General features: G+C 38.7%; 1 protein-coding gene across 2 annotated transcripts in view; it reads left to right on the forward strand.

Moving 5' to 3' along the window:
* Nucleotides 1-632: 632 nt before the first annotated feature.
* The window catches only part of ARHGAP5 (Rho GTPase activating protein 5), a 110,309-nt gene continuing 94,247 nt past the window's right edge, over nucleotides 633-16,694 (forward strand). Inside the window, exon 1 of one of the 2 annotated variants that reach the window (XM_036092042.2) lies at nucleotides 633-1,000. The gene's annotated coding sequence lies outside the window, so the exon portion shown is untranslated. The remainder of the gene's footprint in view (nucleotides 1,001-16,694) is intronic. The other variant, XM_078053546.1, reaches the window with a different exon arrangement.

Below are 16,694 nucleotides of genomic sequence, written 5' to 3' on the forward strand. Positions count from 1 at the left end.
GGGAGTCCAAAATTTCTGTCGTATCATAGTTACCTTAAATAACCTGAATATACAACTGACAGCTCTGATGTTTCTGAAGTAAGTTATTTTTCTTTTATTAAACAACACTTGTATAGATAGATACAGATGTAGATACACCTATGCATGTACATAGACTTGAAGAGAACATCGACAACTTTTTGATAAATTGTATTCTGAAGTGTTTTTGTTTTGTTTTATTTTGCTTGAGGTATTTCTTCCCTGGACAAATAAATTTTTAGGTTTTTTAAAAAAATAGAAATGCGAATGTTTTCTACTCCAGGAAAAAATGCTTTCAAGACTAATATGCTCTAGGAACCCACTTTAGGCCTACTTTTAGAACTCCAAAATCTGGGTTTTTTCCAAGTTTTCTTTTAGAAAATGCAATTTAGTTACTCTTCACATCCTCATAAAGAAAATGGCATTGCTTTATTTTATATGTGAGACAGAGTTCAAGATAATGGTAAATCTTGCCAAAGGCCTCAAGGGCACTAAGTATGAACTTTGGGAGGAGCTATTTTTGGGTTTTGTTTCGTTTTAGTGTCTCTCATTCCTAGTCTGGGTTAAGATGGGTCTGGGTCTCTCAAAATGTTTGCACGAGAGGATGAACTTCAATGTTTGCATCGTTTCCCCTGTTTTACACTCTCCTCGCATAGACCACAGCTGAGACTTTTAGAGAAAAGGCGCTTTGGGCAAGTGCAAAGTGGTATTGTCATGTTGCTACTGGAGCTGTCTGTGAGAGCCAAGAAAATAGGACAGAATAAAAAGGAAGTAAAATAAGTCATAGTGAAACTTTCTCCCTCAGAGGAAGGAAAGCAAACATTGAAATATTGCTTTTTCCTGGCTGCTTATTAAAGGGGAAATTTGTCTACTGTGCTGGAAGAGTCTTCTATTCATCGTTCTGTTGATGCAGAGCATCCAAGTCGAGGTTTGTTTTTGTATGCATCACCCATTCTGTTTCGTAAGGTGAACTCTACTGATAGTAAGTATTGAACAGATTCAGCATTTCTCTGGTTGCAAAAGATGTTGGTTTGTTTTAATCATTCAATAATTTATACAGACCAATTTCCCTAAACAGTCTAATTTGAACATGTTTTGCTGCAAAGTCTTCCCAAATTTCTGAAATATATGAAGTCATTGTTTATATGAGAGTGGAAGTCTTATTTTTGATATGCATCAGTTTGTTTGAAGTAAGATGCTATTTGGATATTTTATGGAGCTGACATAATTTTGTCACCTTCAGGAATGTTTAGGTACAGGATATTATAAATTAATTAACTAATATGAAAACCTTGAATTTATAGGTATAGAATTGTAGTGCCACATTATGCAATTAAATACCCCACATTCTATTTTCACAAGTATAAGGTCATTGGTCTAAATTGCAATTATATAATTTCTGTTATGATTGTTGGTGATGGGTATAATTTTACTAATTATTGCCTAAACAATGGAAGTTGGCTGGGACTCAAATTGCAACAAATGCTTTTTATATGAGAAGAGCAAGGAAACTGAATGCTTTTTTCTTTTGTCATTCATTATGATGGGCTGCAATTAATCATAAATATTGCACTGGGGGGTGTAGAAAGCTTTCTTTACTTTCCAGGATCATCTTTCTTGAACGGGATAGAAGGAAACCCTCCAGAGAAAAATAAATGATGATGTTTAGAGAAACATCACATTGACTGACTAATTGGAAGGATAGTGGAAAAATCCCACAGGAAATAGTCCGGAGCCTGTGACTTTTATAGTCAATACTCTTCTTAGACAGAGCAAACATTCTTTTTAATGGCATAAAAATCCATTTAAATTGAAAGTACCATCTGCCCAACCTTCTTATCTGACCACAAGGTCACGAATAACCATTGTCAGATAAGGAAATAATAAAAACGTTTTGTAAAACATAGGATAAACTTGTGTCTAAACAGTAAGAGTGTAATTACAAATTTGGACATGCTGCCTTTTGAAAAGGCACTTGTACTTTTAGGCAACTAAATGCTACATAATTAACTAAAACCTTCTTAGACTTTCCAACTTTTTCCAGTAATTTCTTTGTCTGTTTCAACCACAAGCTTTGAATAAATTGGTGATAAGAGAACTTGATCGTTGTCATTCCAAAGGCATGAAGATCTGTGTGAGTGCAGATAACACAGAACCCTACAACTCAAAATAGAAAGGGAAGAGAATAGTGTGCACTATTCAGCTGTGCACCCTAATTCATAGGGATTGCACAGGTTCTTAGGATTTCTTAGCATCTCTACTGGGGCTGAGGAACTCACCAGCCCCTAGAGGTGAGTGGGGAGGTGTAAAGATCCATTGCCGAGGTGCTGCTGGGACATCCCAGGCTTAGAGTGGTCAACAAGTTCCTTCCAAGGAACTCCTCTAAGCAGTGAGGTTTTCCCAGTCACAGTGACAGGAGTGAGAATTCAATCTCTCTTATGGCCACGTCCCACAAATTCTAGCTAAAGGGTTGCCCCGTCTTCCCCAACGCCTTGCAAGGAGACTTGTCACTTGGAGTGTGTTCAAAGAAGCCATGCTTCCATGTCCCTAAATGTATTCTCAATGCCAGTGACATTCCTATTGAAAGAATAACAGATTGTATAGGGCAAGTCTTCCATGCTAGTATCACATTCCCAAATTAATAGTATGGTTTCTGAAGTATTGAATGAAATAAATTCCCTTTAGTACTGCACAATGTAGCATAAATAAAAATGTAAGTTCCTCATTTAAATCTCATTTGAACATTTTACACTGCTTACCTTAGAGATTGTCTCATTACCTTGGCAACTAATAACAGGTAGGCAGAAACAAGCTAACCATTGTAGAGCTGGACCTTGTGGAAACAAAAGAGGCCTTCTGGGAGGTGGTATATCATACTGTTTAAACATGTCAGATCTGAAACTCTTCTGCCTGGTTAAATTCTTAGCCCGCCATTACCAGCTATGAATCCTTAAGCAAGTTGCTTAACTTCTTTGGACTTCAGTTTCCTCATTTGTAAAATGAAATATATAGTTGTACACACTTCAAAGGATTATTATGAAGATTAACTGAGATCATTCGTGTCAAATTCTTGATAAATTTTAGCAGCCAGTAAGTATTTATCTACTTTGATATTCCTTCTTCTTGCCTTTCAGACACTGGGATTATTCAGAATTATTATTAGTTGGAATTATTATTGAAAATTATTTAGCCTACCCAGATTCTGAATGCGTAAACAATTCTAGAAAAAACTATTTACTCTTTAGGTACAAAAGAGACACGTTTCCAGTAAAGGCCTATCTTTGTTTCTCTCAGCATTGACAGGATATTCTTACACCATAATTATACCCAAAGTTACTGAAGTAGGCCCAGAGCCTCTAAGAAATTAGGTAAATGCAAACTTTGCAGGCCAACTAGCATTCTGACAATTTCTGAAAATCATGATTGTAGCCATCCCTAGTCCAATAGGGACATACATACTCTTCTCATTTGTCTTGGTAGAGAGAGCTTTGGAGTTCCACTGGTCCCTTTCAGGCTCACAGAACTGTTTTCTTCATTTTAGAAGATGTATTGCATGGTGACTAACATAACATAATAAAATTTTTAAAAAATTAAAAAAAAAAAGAAGAAGTTGTAGTAAAATGTGAAGGGGGAAGATTCTCGAGCACCTACATAGCCTTGTGCCCACCTGGACTTCGATGGGTTGTCAGTGGTTTGGTTCTGGAGTTCCTATTTTGAGTTATGTGTGGATTAGAAGTTATTGGCTGGCATTTTTTAAAAGCCAGGACAAAAAAAAGTTACTTTGGTTTTTTTAGGTCATAACATTTATGAATGTTATTAAAGATTAGTATGGAATATAAAAAAAAAATTGTTCTCCTTAGAATTCTTGACCTAAAAAAGTAACCTTTTCATTTTAACTCCTGAGTTTACCTTGCAATACAAGTAAATAGACTGTTATACTCCTTAGCTGCAGCAGAAAACATTCTATCTTTCTTGGATGCCACAAAATCATAAACTGGAGAAGTCAAAGTCAATTTATGAACTCTCCAAGATCTTGCTAAAGAAATAGCTAGAAAATACATTTGAAAAGGAGTATTTATCCTTATGATACACACAAAATAATCTCAGAACACTTCCCTAAGTGACTCTACTATGCTATACGGGCTATGTGAGATTATGAATGCAGTGAGTTTACTTAATATGATGCTTTTGGGAATGTGGTATAATTGAAAGCTTTGGAGGTAAAACTAACATCAATAGAGTTGAAAAGTTCCTTTTTAAAATAAGAGCTGTTAAATTATACCGCAAAATGCTGGAGAAAATATTACACATTATCTAAATGTGAAATTAATGTCTTCCTCAACATTGCTATAAGTAGTGCATCTCAACTTAGTTCATAATTGAGCAAATTGTTTCTTTTGTTTCTGGTGATTCCGATTTTTCCTATAATAATATACCTTTTCCTTATCTCTCTGTAATCAAGTTCTGTCACTAGACTAGGCTGAGCTAGCAAATTAATGCCTCCCAGGAAGGTGTTAATAAGTCATGGAACAAGGAGGTAAATATCTACATGATTTTCTGAAAGTGCCGCAAATTTGTGTCATGATTTTCCTTGGTGAGTTAGAACCATAGCTATTTCACTGGTGCTCCTCTTTCTCTTTTGTAACTTGTGTCTTCATTTATGTGACTCATTTCACTTGTTGAGCTTGTCTCCACGGACACTAACTATCCAATAAGCCACACTTTGGGCATTTTAGAGAGAGAGGGCACATGAGTGGCAGGGGAGGGACAGAAGGAGAGGGAGAGAGAATCTTAAGCAGACTCCATGCCCAGCGCCAAGCCCCAGTGCGGGGCTCAATCTCATGATCTTGAGATCATGACCTGAGCCGAAATCAAGAGTCGGTCACTTAACTGACTGAGCCACCCAGGAGCCCCCGTGTCTGGGCATTTTAAAACAAGATATAAATCAGCAATTCTCAACCTGTAGTTTCAATATCCACAAGTGTATTGATATAAATTAAGGGGTGTCTTTAGTTCTTTAAAAGTAAGCCCAAAATAGCTCTGAACTTCAAGATGCTACTGAAAATTAGAATGAATAATGATTGTGTAACAACTTGCTTTCTAAGACTGGAAACACTATATACTTGAGGAATTCTTAGTACAGATGCAACTGCCTGATTGAAGAAATTGGTTGCTAAGCAAACAACTAAATTGTCTTAAAAATATAATTTAAGTAATACCGGCTTTCATTTTTGGATTCCATTCCCTTCCCCCAAACCCATGATATCTGGAGACACTGTGTTGATACAAAATTTATAAAGAAAGTAGACTCTGCTTCTTTCATTTCACCGTTGAAATGTTTAGGCTTTATAGATCATTATCATTTTAAAAATTGGCTTCCTTTGGCCAAATGAAATCATAGATGTGTGATTTTAGAAATTCTCCCTTTTACAAATAAGGAAAAGAAGTCCCACAACATTTAAAGGCATTGTTTGAGTTTACCCAACTAGTTAGCAACAGAGTTTTCCACCAAGGCCTCTCTCACCAGTATTGTTTTTGTTTTTTTTTTCCCCCACTATACCAGACAACTACTACTATGGCATGGCTGAATCTATCTTATTTTTTTTTAAGACTTTATTTATCTTTTTGACAGAGAGAGAGAGAGCCCAAGTAGGCAGAGTGGCAGGCAGAGGGAGACGGAGAAGCAGGCTCCTCGCTGAGCAGAGAGCCTGATGCGGGGCTTGATCCCAGGACCCTGGGATCATGACCTGAGCCGAAGGCAGATGCTTAACCAACTGAGCCACCCAGGTGCCCCTCTATCTATCTTAGAATAAAGCACGTGACAAGGCAAGGGAATAGTAAACTGAGACTTGGCAATTTGGGGTAAGGTTGATGACATTGTTTCTTAAAGTGTGGTCTAAGGACCACTTATATTAATTACCTAGTTGCCTGTTAAAAATGTAGACTCTACCCAGGCCTATTGAAACTCTGTCTTCTGGGGATGGGACCCAGGAATATGCGGTTTAAGCAAGCTCTCTAGGTAATGTTTCTATATGCTACAAGTTGCATTCCATGCACCAATGATACCCTACATGTTTCACTAGAATCTTATTTAGTATGTTTTAATTTGTCATAATAACATAATTATTCCCATGTGAGAAAGGTGGCATGTTTTGCAGTGGATTCTAAGGTGTAGTGCAGAGGAGTCCTGTGGTGAAAGGGAAGGGCTTTGAGTTTAGTTTCCAATCCAGGCTCTACCACCTTGCTGTGTGGCACTGGGCCAGTTACTTAACTCTCTGAGCCTCCAGTTTCTCTTCTTTCAATAAGAATAATGCAGCCCTCACAGGATTGCTGAGAGATAATGGATATAAAATGCTTGGCAGGCACTGGGCCTAGTGTTTTCCACGCCTCTTCCCTCACCTTGCAAAGTGGCAATACACGAAATTCTACCTTGTTTCGGACCTAGCTACCATCTGTGGATTGTTCCTGTCCTTTGCCCCTCCCCCTCTCCTCTGTGGCTTCCCACCTACCTTCTGGCTATTTCACTGTTCATTAGTCACCTCCACCAGGAAGAAAGGGAAAATAAGAAATTTGACTGAAAGCATCCATTTTCCTCAGATGTTATTACTTCTAGTAAAAGGTTTGGTTTGAGGGAAAGAGGCTGAATCACTGGGCAAAAGAACATCTTTTGGTTTTCCGAGTTTAATTTACCTATTTTTTAGATCATTTCGGTTCCTGCTCTCATAATGGATAACTTTACATGTCCTCATTAGAAAAAGTGATTTTAATCAACACTGCATGATAAAGTGACATTTCTACACGAATCATTTTGATTTGGTTTTTTAGGGTAACTGAGAAGATTTGGTTTAACAAAACTCATTAAGATCCTACCGAGAAGGAGCCAGAGTATGAAGTAGGTCAGATTCCATCTTCCTGGTCATGCCCTTCAGGCACTGCTGACAGGAGTTTTTAGCTTGACAGAAGTGGACTGTGTATCCATGGATTCCTAGTTTGCAGAGCTCCTCGGTACAGGCTCGGACCCAACGGTAAGTTGCCTGGCAGAGCCTGTGGTTGGGAGTCTTGATTTTCATGTAAAATGCCCTGTTTTTTAACTTGTTTGCAGTTTTCCTCATGAAAGGCTCTGTATTGGTGTTTGGTGTTAGGTGCTTGGTATTAAGTGTTAGGTGCTTGGTGTTAGGCATCCACTAGTTGGAAAGGAGAGCACAGTGTCAGCTATGGGAACTGAGATTCCAGAGCTGGTACCACACAGAGCATCACACAAAAGGGAGTGTAGCAATAAGGAAAATTGTTCTTGACCATGTTGGTATGTAGTCAGACTCCAGCAGGAGAGAGGGGGGAGGGGCAGGGTGGGGGGAGGGGGGAGTGTCAACTGTCTGGAGGCCTGGTGTTTTCGTCTCCCCATTCTTTTATATATATATATATATATATATATATATATATATATATATATATAATTTACTTATTTATTTGAGAAAGACAGAGATAGTGAGAGAGAGTACAAGCGGGAAGGAGCGGGAGAAGCAGACTGCCCACTGAGCAGGGAGCCCGATGTGGAACTCGATCCCAGGACCCTGAGATCATGACCCAAGCCGAAGGCAGACGCTTAACCGACTGAGCCACCCAGGGGCCCTCGTCTCCCCATTCTTTACCCATTGCCGGGCTTGGGTCCTGACAGGACATCTGATATTGAACCCTGGCTGACAGATGATCTGGTTGAGATGTGTGGCCTGATGGAACCACTACCAAGGCATCTTCTGGTGGGCAGGTATTTTTGTCTCCTTTAACCACTGCTCTAATCCCACACCTGAAACCAGGTCTGGCATAGAGTAGGCACTCAGTATATATTTGTTGAATAAATGGATGAATTAATTATGAGAGTTAATAAATGTTTGTTGAAGAAAAGAAAGAAGAAGGGGGGAAATGGGAGAGGGAACTGGTAAGAGGATGATGGGTTGGTTGAGTCAACCTGATTATCTGAAGAGTACCTTTTTCAGATAAAAGAAGATACTTCTTTGGTCAAAGGCGTATGAGATTCCTACTACTGGTAGACCCTCCAAATAGTTTTAGGGTCTACTCCTGATAGTACTAATGCTGGTGACTGGTTGGGTTGGGAAAATAACAAAAATGATGATGGATAACAACAGCAGTAGCAACTAACATTTATATAGCCCTTGCACCATGTGGATTATCTTTTCCAATCTGTTTGTAAAACTTGATGAATGATAAAACAAGTCTAATGGCACTTTGCCACAACAGTGTAAATATTTTATATCACATTTTGATATTATATGATAACAAGGCCATTTAGTCACTGGAGTGTGATGTTATAAACAGGGCCTAAGGGCAGCAGGCAAGTCTGGGTTTTCTAAAAAGATACTCTGTGTGTGTGTGTGTGTGTGTGTGTGTGTGTGCATCTAAATGCCTAAAGCCTACTCAAAGTCATTTTAGTAATAACCTCAATTCTGGAAGTTGGGTTGCTAGGTAAAGCTAAGTGTCATCTTTACCTTAATACCACATCCTTTTATTCCGATCATAGTTTTCTGGGAAGTTTCCAAAACCACAAATGCAAATGACACATGCATCTTTAGAAAATTCCCTTTTAGGAGAATGGCAGTATGCCAACAAAGGTGAAGTATAGAGCATACTTTTAAAAAGATCCCCAACTAGGCCTGTATTTTATAGATTTGCTATGTGACCCTTATTTTGTTCTCTCTGCTGCTTTAACTTGGCTCTTGAAGGCACTTTATTTAAATTCAGTGAAGGCAAACTGAATGAATGGAACCATTAAATAAATTGTAGAGTCCTTGAGTGTGTCCTCTTTGAAGGGCCATGGGCTTTGGAGGAAGACAAACCTGATTGGTGTGAATTCCACCTCTGCCAGTGATCATCTGTATGACCTTTGGTAAACTTTCTTAGCAACCAGAATTCTCCACAAAATAAAGAAGGAAATAACTTCTGAGGATTGTTGTAAGGATCAAGTGGTTAATATACGTAAAAATGCATAGCACATTAACATGTCATATACTTCTCTTATTACCTGGTCTCATTAACCCGCCTCAGCATCCTACACAGTATAGACAGTTTAATACCTGCACAGCCCAGAACTAGAGGAAATGAAGGAAAAAAATCAGTTGTTTCTTTTGTCTCTTTCTCCTTTACTTTCACACAGAACACTTCACTTCTGATACTCTGGTCACCAAATGTTTGGGGTTTTTTCCCTACAACAAGCAATTCTCTGGGACATCAGCTGGGTGTCCTATAATTTAACTCAGTTCTGACACAGTCTACTTGGAGACAATATTTAGATCCCACAGGTTAAGGGATAACTCCCACAAGACAGCTCCCACTTCAGATACCAGTTTCAAGTAGTAGGTCTCCCAGGTTACCCAAAACTTCTGTCTGACTTGTTTTCAAGTTGGAGCTTCCCACTACCCCCTCCTCGGGTTCAATTAATTTGCTAGAGCAGCTCACAGAACTCAGGGAAGCTCTTATATTTACCACTTTATTAAAGGATATGATAAAGGATACCGATAAACGGGGCACTTGGGTGGCTCAGTGGGTTAGGTGCCCGACTCTTGGTTTTGGCTTGGGTCATGATCTTGTGGTCGTGCCCTCAGCTCAGAGTCTGCTTGGGATTCTCTCCCTCTCCATCTGCCCCTCCCCCAGCTCTCTCTCTCCCTCTCTCTCAAATAAAATAAATAAATAAAATCTTAAAAAATATAAAGGATACAGATGAACAGCCAGCTGAAGAGATACTTAGGGTGAAGTCTGAGAGGATCCCAAATACAGGAGTTTCTGTCAGTGTGGACATGGGGCGCATCACCCTCCTGATGTGGATATGTTCACCATCCTGGAAGCTATCTGAACCCCATACTATTGGGATTGTATGGAGGTTTCCTCATACAGGCATGATCAAATATTAACTCCATTTCCCACATCTCTCCCCTCTCTAGAGAAGTGGGGGTGGAGAGGGCTGAAACTTCCAAGCTTCTTTTTTTTTTTTTAAAGACTTTATTTATTTATTTGAGAGAGAGAGTACAAGCAGGGGGAGCATCAGGCAGAGGGAGAGGGAGAAGCAGGCTCCCTGTGGAGCAGAGAGCCCAATGTGGGGCTCAATCCCAGGACCTGGAATCATGACCTGAGCCGAAGGCAGATGCTTAACCGACTGAGCCACCCAGGTGCCCTAACTTCTAAGCTTCTAATCCTGGCTTAGTCTTTCTGGTGAGCAGCCCCTAATCAGGAGCCATCTAGGAGCCCACCCAGAGTCACCTCATTAGAACAAAAGATGCTCTCAGTGCTCTTGTCACTCAGGAATTTACAGAGGTTTTAGGAGCCCTGTGTCAGGGCCTGGGGACATAGAACAAATATATATTTCTTATTATAAATCATGTACAAGCCTCAGGGCAGCCCATTCTTTCTCCCATACACTGTTGGCAGTTACAGGTAGACATTGTACTCCAGCCCACTCTATGACAAAAGCATTATCTTAAACACACACACTCACACACACACACACACAATTTTTTATTCCACTCCCTTCTTAGCTTTCAGCTGCCTCCAGGATAAAGCCTAAGCTCCTTGTTCAAGCGTGTGAAACTTCCTCTCTAGCTCTAGGTCTGTTGACTCACTTCTTGCTGATCCTGATCTGTTTCTTCAACCTTGCCATGCCCTTTTACACCTCCGTGCCTTTGCATATTTTGTTTTTGTTTTTGTTTTTTTTCCAGCCTAGAATGCCCTTCTAGAATGCATTCTTCTCCACCTAGGGAATATCCACTATTCCTTCTTTCAGGGTAAAGTTCACATGATATCTCCTCTATAAATCATCTCTGGACTGCCTGAAGCCATATCAGTCACTTCCCTTTATGCCTTCCTGGCTCCCATAGCTCTTTGTTTATATCTCTATTATAACAATGTCATGTAGTAATTAAAAATCAAAGACACATAACAATGCCACTTTCTGGTTGTGTGACTTTGGGCAAGTACTTAACCTCTATTAGCCTTGTTGTCTTCATTTGCAAAATGGAGATATTAGTGCCAACTGGTGGAGTTATTTCAGATATTAAATGAGATAATCTATGTAAAGCACAGAATACAGTGCCTGGAACATGGTCTTTGTCTTTGTTAGACTGTGAGCCACTTCATTTTTATATCCCCACTACCTAAAACAAAGCCTGAAACATAGTAGGTATTTAATGTATGTTTGTTAGAAGAAAAGAAGGAAACAAGCTACCATTCATCCATTAACAAAGAAAACAATGTTAAACTGTATTTATGAAGAAGGCTCATTAACTGTCTTTTCTTTCATACTTTAGTTAATATTCTTGTATCCTGAAATCTTCAGTTTCAAACTCCAGCTATAAAATGCATGCTCTCTCCTCTCCCAAAAAAGTTTACTAGATGTAATATATAAAAATGACACAGCCTTGGAGTGCCCGGGTGGCTCAGATGGTTAAGCGTCTGCCTTCAGTTCAGGTCATGATCCCAGAGTCCTGGGATCGAGCCCTGCATCAGGCTCCCTGCTTGGTGGGGGGCCTGCTTCTCCCTCACCCTCTACTGTTCCCCCAGCTTGTGCTCTCTTGCTCTCTCTGTCAAATAAATAAAATCTTAAAAAAAAAAAAAATGACACAGCCTTAAGTCTTCTAGGTATTTCTTAGCTATAGAAACTGAGCCAATACTGTCCCCAAAAAGAGAAGAAAAATTATCTCCTATTTTAAGAATACAAATAAACTGAAATTAAAGAAACTTGGTAAAATGGAAGTCAGATAGGCCATTCAATAGCAGTTCTAGAATCTTCCATTTCTGTATATAGTGTCAACACTTTTATTTCCAGGAAAATTCACTTGCCCAATTATCAATTCTTTTCTAATTAATTGTTAATCAAATAATACTATTGTCATCTACTTAAAATTCAATACCCAATTATTAAAAATGAACACTGTGTGTTTTTTTTTTTAAAGATTTTATTTATCTATTTGACAGAGACAGAGATAGCGAGAGCAGGAACACAAGCAGGGGGAGTGGGAGAGGGAGAAGCAGGCTTCCCGCGGAGCAGGGAGCCCGATGCGGGACTCGATCCCAGGACCCTGGGATCATGACCTGAGCCGAAGGCAGACGCTTAATGACTGAGCCACCCAGGCGCCCCTGAACACTGTGTTTTACTGCAATGATCTATTTTAGCCCACTTCTTTCTGTTCACTTAAAAGTTGAGCTTTGGCAGTGGGTAGCAAGATTTTTGAGTTCTGGTGCAGGAGCAGGTATTGACAAATCAATTAATCCAGCCAAGTTTATAATTTACCATTCATAGCACTGCTGATTATTTCTCAGATGCTTTGAAATTTTTTAACACTATTTTTTCTGCAATTTGAGTTCCTCATTTGCAAAAGAGAAGGTATAAATACTTATGTGAAAGTATGATTAAATTTGAAGGTTAAATGAAAAATGTATATAAAACATCTAATATGGTGCTTTGCATGTAGTAGACACCCAGTAAGTGTTAGTTCTTTCTCATCAGGATTTTGTTTACAACACCATGTTTTTATTCAGATTGTCCTGTTTGCATATGGGTCTACCTTACTCTCCTATAAACCCAAGCAAGGCAGGAATTATGTCATACTTCTCTTTGGATCCTTAACACCCAACACACCTGACCCCTTGCAGGTGTTTAATACATAATTATGGAAGGCAGGAAGAAAGGATGGGAGGAAGAAAAACAAGAAGAAAGGGAAGAGAAAGGAACTAAATGCCATGAGTACCATGGGACAAAAATCCCTGTATAGTTATTCAAGTTATTGTGTTTTAAGTATTTATGTTTTACTATATTAATTCTAATAACTCTAAATTACCAGCATTATAAAGAGTATAGTTGAATACTCTTTGATACTTTTGAAATGAAAAAGACTGATATATATCTCCTTTTGTTTTATGGCATTTCATATGAACAAACATTACTGAATGAAAATTGCTTGTCAAAAATGTGACGAATGTGAGATGGGGCTGTGATTTTGATGGCATGTGTCATTTATGCCAGCAAAATGAGGAGCGTCACCATGTTTCAGGGCTCTTATGTGGCACTTAGAAAACCCTGCAGTCTGCAATCTACTCGTTCTGTGACCTAGTCAAGGTGATTTATCACAGATAAAAAGCATATGTTTCATGCCTTTTTAGTGACATGCTTGACACATATTACGAAATGATACAATCTGTATGGTATATAGTCAGAGTGCATACCAGTCAGAGATGTTATGCTTTGGGGTTACATAATTCACTGTTTGAAAATACCTTATCTGATATCAAGAAAAGAACAAGAAGCCACTACCAAGGTAGTTTTCAGTCTGCTCAAACAGACTTCTAGTACCCTTTCTCTGATGTGTACTGGGGCTCTTAACTTTCTTCACTTTAGGCTTTTTGTTGCATTGCTGTTCTTTTCTCTTGGTTAGCAGTTAGTAAATACTGTTCTCTTTTTAATTTTTAAAAAAGTTTTAATCATACCAGTGTCAACAACAGAAAAGCATAAGTAACAAATTCCTCTTTGCCATCTCCTTACTCCCTTTCCACTCATTCTATCTGCTTTCCTCCACAGATGGGCATCCTTCCCAACCTTTCCTATGTATCAGATGTATAGATGCAGGTACTGTACATACACATACACTTTTGCACATGAATGGGATCCAGCTATATACATATGCTTTATTAAGTAACATGCTTTTTTCACTTAATTTGTCTTGGAGATCTTTTCATGTTAGTACATGTAAATAGATCTCATTCTTTCTAATGGTTGCATAGTATTCCATACCATTGTTCTAACATAATTGATTTATCCATTCCTCTTTTAATCAGAATAAGTTTGTTTTCCCTTTTTTATAATATAAATAATACAGCCATGGACATTCTTGTCTATTTATCTCTCCATAGACAAGTCTTAGAAGTAGAATTGCCCTGTTAAAGAGCACACTCTCTTTTGAATGCCACTGAGAGCAACCTATTACAACAGTTAGTAACCATTGCTATTTTTTATTCTTCTCTGTTTTACAGGAGGTTGGAATTCTACCTTTAACTGATCCTTCAAATATATTGAGATGTCAACACAAAGAAGATTTAGTTTCTTAAACAAGGGGGGAAAGGAAAGACTGTGCCACTAATATTAATTTAATGAGGGAGTTTAATGATGTGATATTTGGGTTTTCACCGTAACAAGATTCATTTTAAAGTTGAATCCAGTTTTAGTTTTTTTAAAAGATTTTATTTATTTATTTGAGGCAGAGAGAGAGAGAGAGAGTGCACAAGCAGGGGTGAGGAGGGAGCAAGGGAGGGGGAGAAGCAGACTCCCCACTGAGCAGGGAGCCCTATGCAGGGCTCGATCCCAGGACCCTGAGATCATGACCTGAGCCGAAGGCAGATGCTTAGCCAGCAGCGCCACCCAGGCGCCCCTCAGCTTAAGTTTTATATTGATTTTATCATGTGCCACATCTAGGGAGATTTTAACTATTTAAATGGGTAGTCACGTAAAAAAAATTATCTCACGTCATAGATTTGAGGGGTGGGGCAGACAAATATGGGATGAAGTGCTTCTTAGTGTATTAGACAATTGCAGTCCAGTTCTACTGAAGCCCTACAAAATGATTTCTGCTAAATTTAATGTACATTTTCTGTTTTGTTTTATTTCTGTCTTTGTGATGACCCGAATGTTTCCATTATTTCCCTTGAATTGAAGAAAGGGAAGCACCTAAGAATTCTGAACTTTTAAGTGTTAAAAATGAGGAATGTAGGCGACAATTATATGGGTCATGTTTTGAGCTAACTTTTATTTTTTTATTTTTTTATTTTTTTTTAAGATTTTATTTATTTATTTATTTGAGAGAGAGAGTGAGAGAGAGAAAGAGCACAAGAGGGGGTAGGGTTAGAGGGAGAAGCAGACTCCCCGCCGAGCAGGGAGCCTGATGTGGGACTCGATCCCGGGACTCCAGGATCATGACCTGAGCCGAAGGCAGTCGCTTAACCAACTGAGCCACCCAGGCGCCCTGAGCTAACTTTTAAAAAGGTAATGGAGATTTCTACGAATGGGGATATATCACAGCCTCTCAAACGGGAGGTTATGAATAATGTTTAAAGAGGATTGAGGAGCTAGGGCTATACTGGATGATGGTTTTTATGGGTTGTTTGACGATGCCTCTTGGACTCCCTCCTGTTTTCTCCCAATTCCGTTCCATACCTATCCTGACTACTATAGTCACAAGCGAAAGTTGACCTTTCTTATCACTTTATTGTTAAGTTTGTGTTGCAGCTTCAAAAATCAGAAACTTTTAAGTGGAAAAGGAGTCCTTGGCCATTGATTCCTTTCTCTTGCCCTGAAGCAATAAAATTCTGAGCTGTAATCTAGTGTAAACACACGTCATCTGTCTTTCCAAAAGATTCCTATTGAGTTTCTTTCACCTTTTTTTGTAATTAAGAAAAGATGGTTGATGAGAATGGAATGATCAAATCAAACTCTTCCCTCTCTATGCCCTTTGCACATGTGCCCATTCCTTGGTCCTTTCTGACTCTACCCATCACTGCAGCTCCTTCTCCTCTTTCAAGCTCTGGTTGAAAGCCTTCCTTGCTACATCCTCACTCCCAGGGGAGAACATTCTTCTATCATGCTTATCACTATAATTTGAGAGGGTTCTGTTTGTCTCTCCTATTAAAGTGAGGATAGGGGATTTGTTTTTTTCTTCATATCTCTAGTACCAAACATAATATCCAGCACTCAATAAACGTTTATGAGTGAATGAATGAACTGACTGAATAAACCAATTGGGAAAGTAGTCTGTCCTTAGATGTCATAAATGTATTTCGATCTAGAGGAAGAAAGATGGGTTAGCGGTCCCTCTCAAGTTTCTTCAGCCCATGTTAAAGCAGTAATCATCTTACTTAGAATCTTTAAAGTCTTTGTGTAGGGGTGATAACCACTTACTTTGGAAAATGACTACTACATGATTTGGCGTTCATTAATGTGTCAAAAGCCATCATGGCAGCATTTGTCCATCCATCATTTGGTAATCTCCTGGATTATTACTTAGCCAATGGAAGTGATTCCAGAGGTTTGTTGTAGAGACCTCTGATCATTTGGACTGGGCCAAACTAATTTATAAAAATTTTAATTTTCAGGGGCATTTGTATCAAGAAATATTCCAAAATTTGTGTGTGATTGTGTTTAGGTTTGATTGCCTTTTTTTTTTTTTAATTTGTAAGTTGAGGGCAAGAATGACAAGACCCGTATCAAAACAAAATATGTTGTGAAAACTGCTAAACAGTGGTGTTTGGTAAACATGGTGTGTGCTTTTGTAAAAGTGATTAAACTGAAACAGGATTAGCAAAAATTTAGGGTTCAAGATTAGCATAGAAATTAATTTCTGAACAAGCATTTGGTCTAGTTTCATTTAATTGCTTCCTGTGTGATTATGTAAAGCTGAAATTAATTTCTGAAACTTTTTTTTAGGCTTGAAACTATAGTCGTGTCTCTCAACTTTTTGTCTGTGTCTAGATTCCCATTTTGTGTCCTCTCATCATGTAGGGGCCAATCAAGAGCCTATTTTTAAAAACCCTTGTGAGTTTCTTTCTTTTTTTTTTTTTTAAGATTTTATTTACTTAGAGAGATATCGAGAGAGAGGTTGAGCAGGGGGAGGGGCAGGAATGGGGCA

Source organism: Halichoerus grypus, chromosome 8 (genome assembly GCF_964656455.1).
Source record: "Halichoerus grypus chromosome 8, mHalGry1.hap1.1, whole genome shotgun sequence".
In the NCBI taxonomy this organism is placed as follows: domain Eukaryota; kingdom Metazoa; phylum Chordata; class Mammalia; order Carnivora; family Phocidae; genus Halichoerus; species Halichoerus grypus.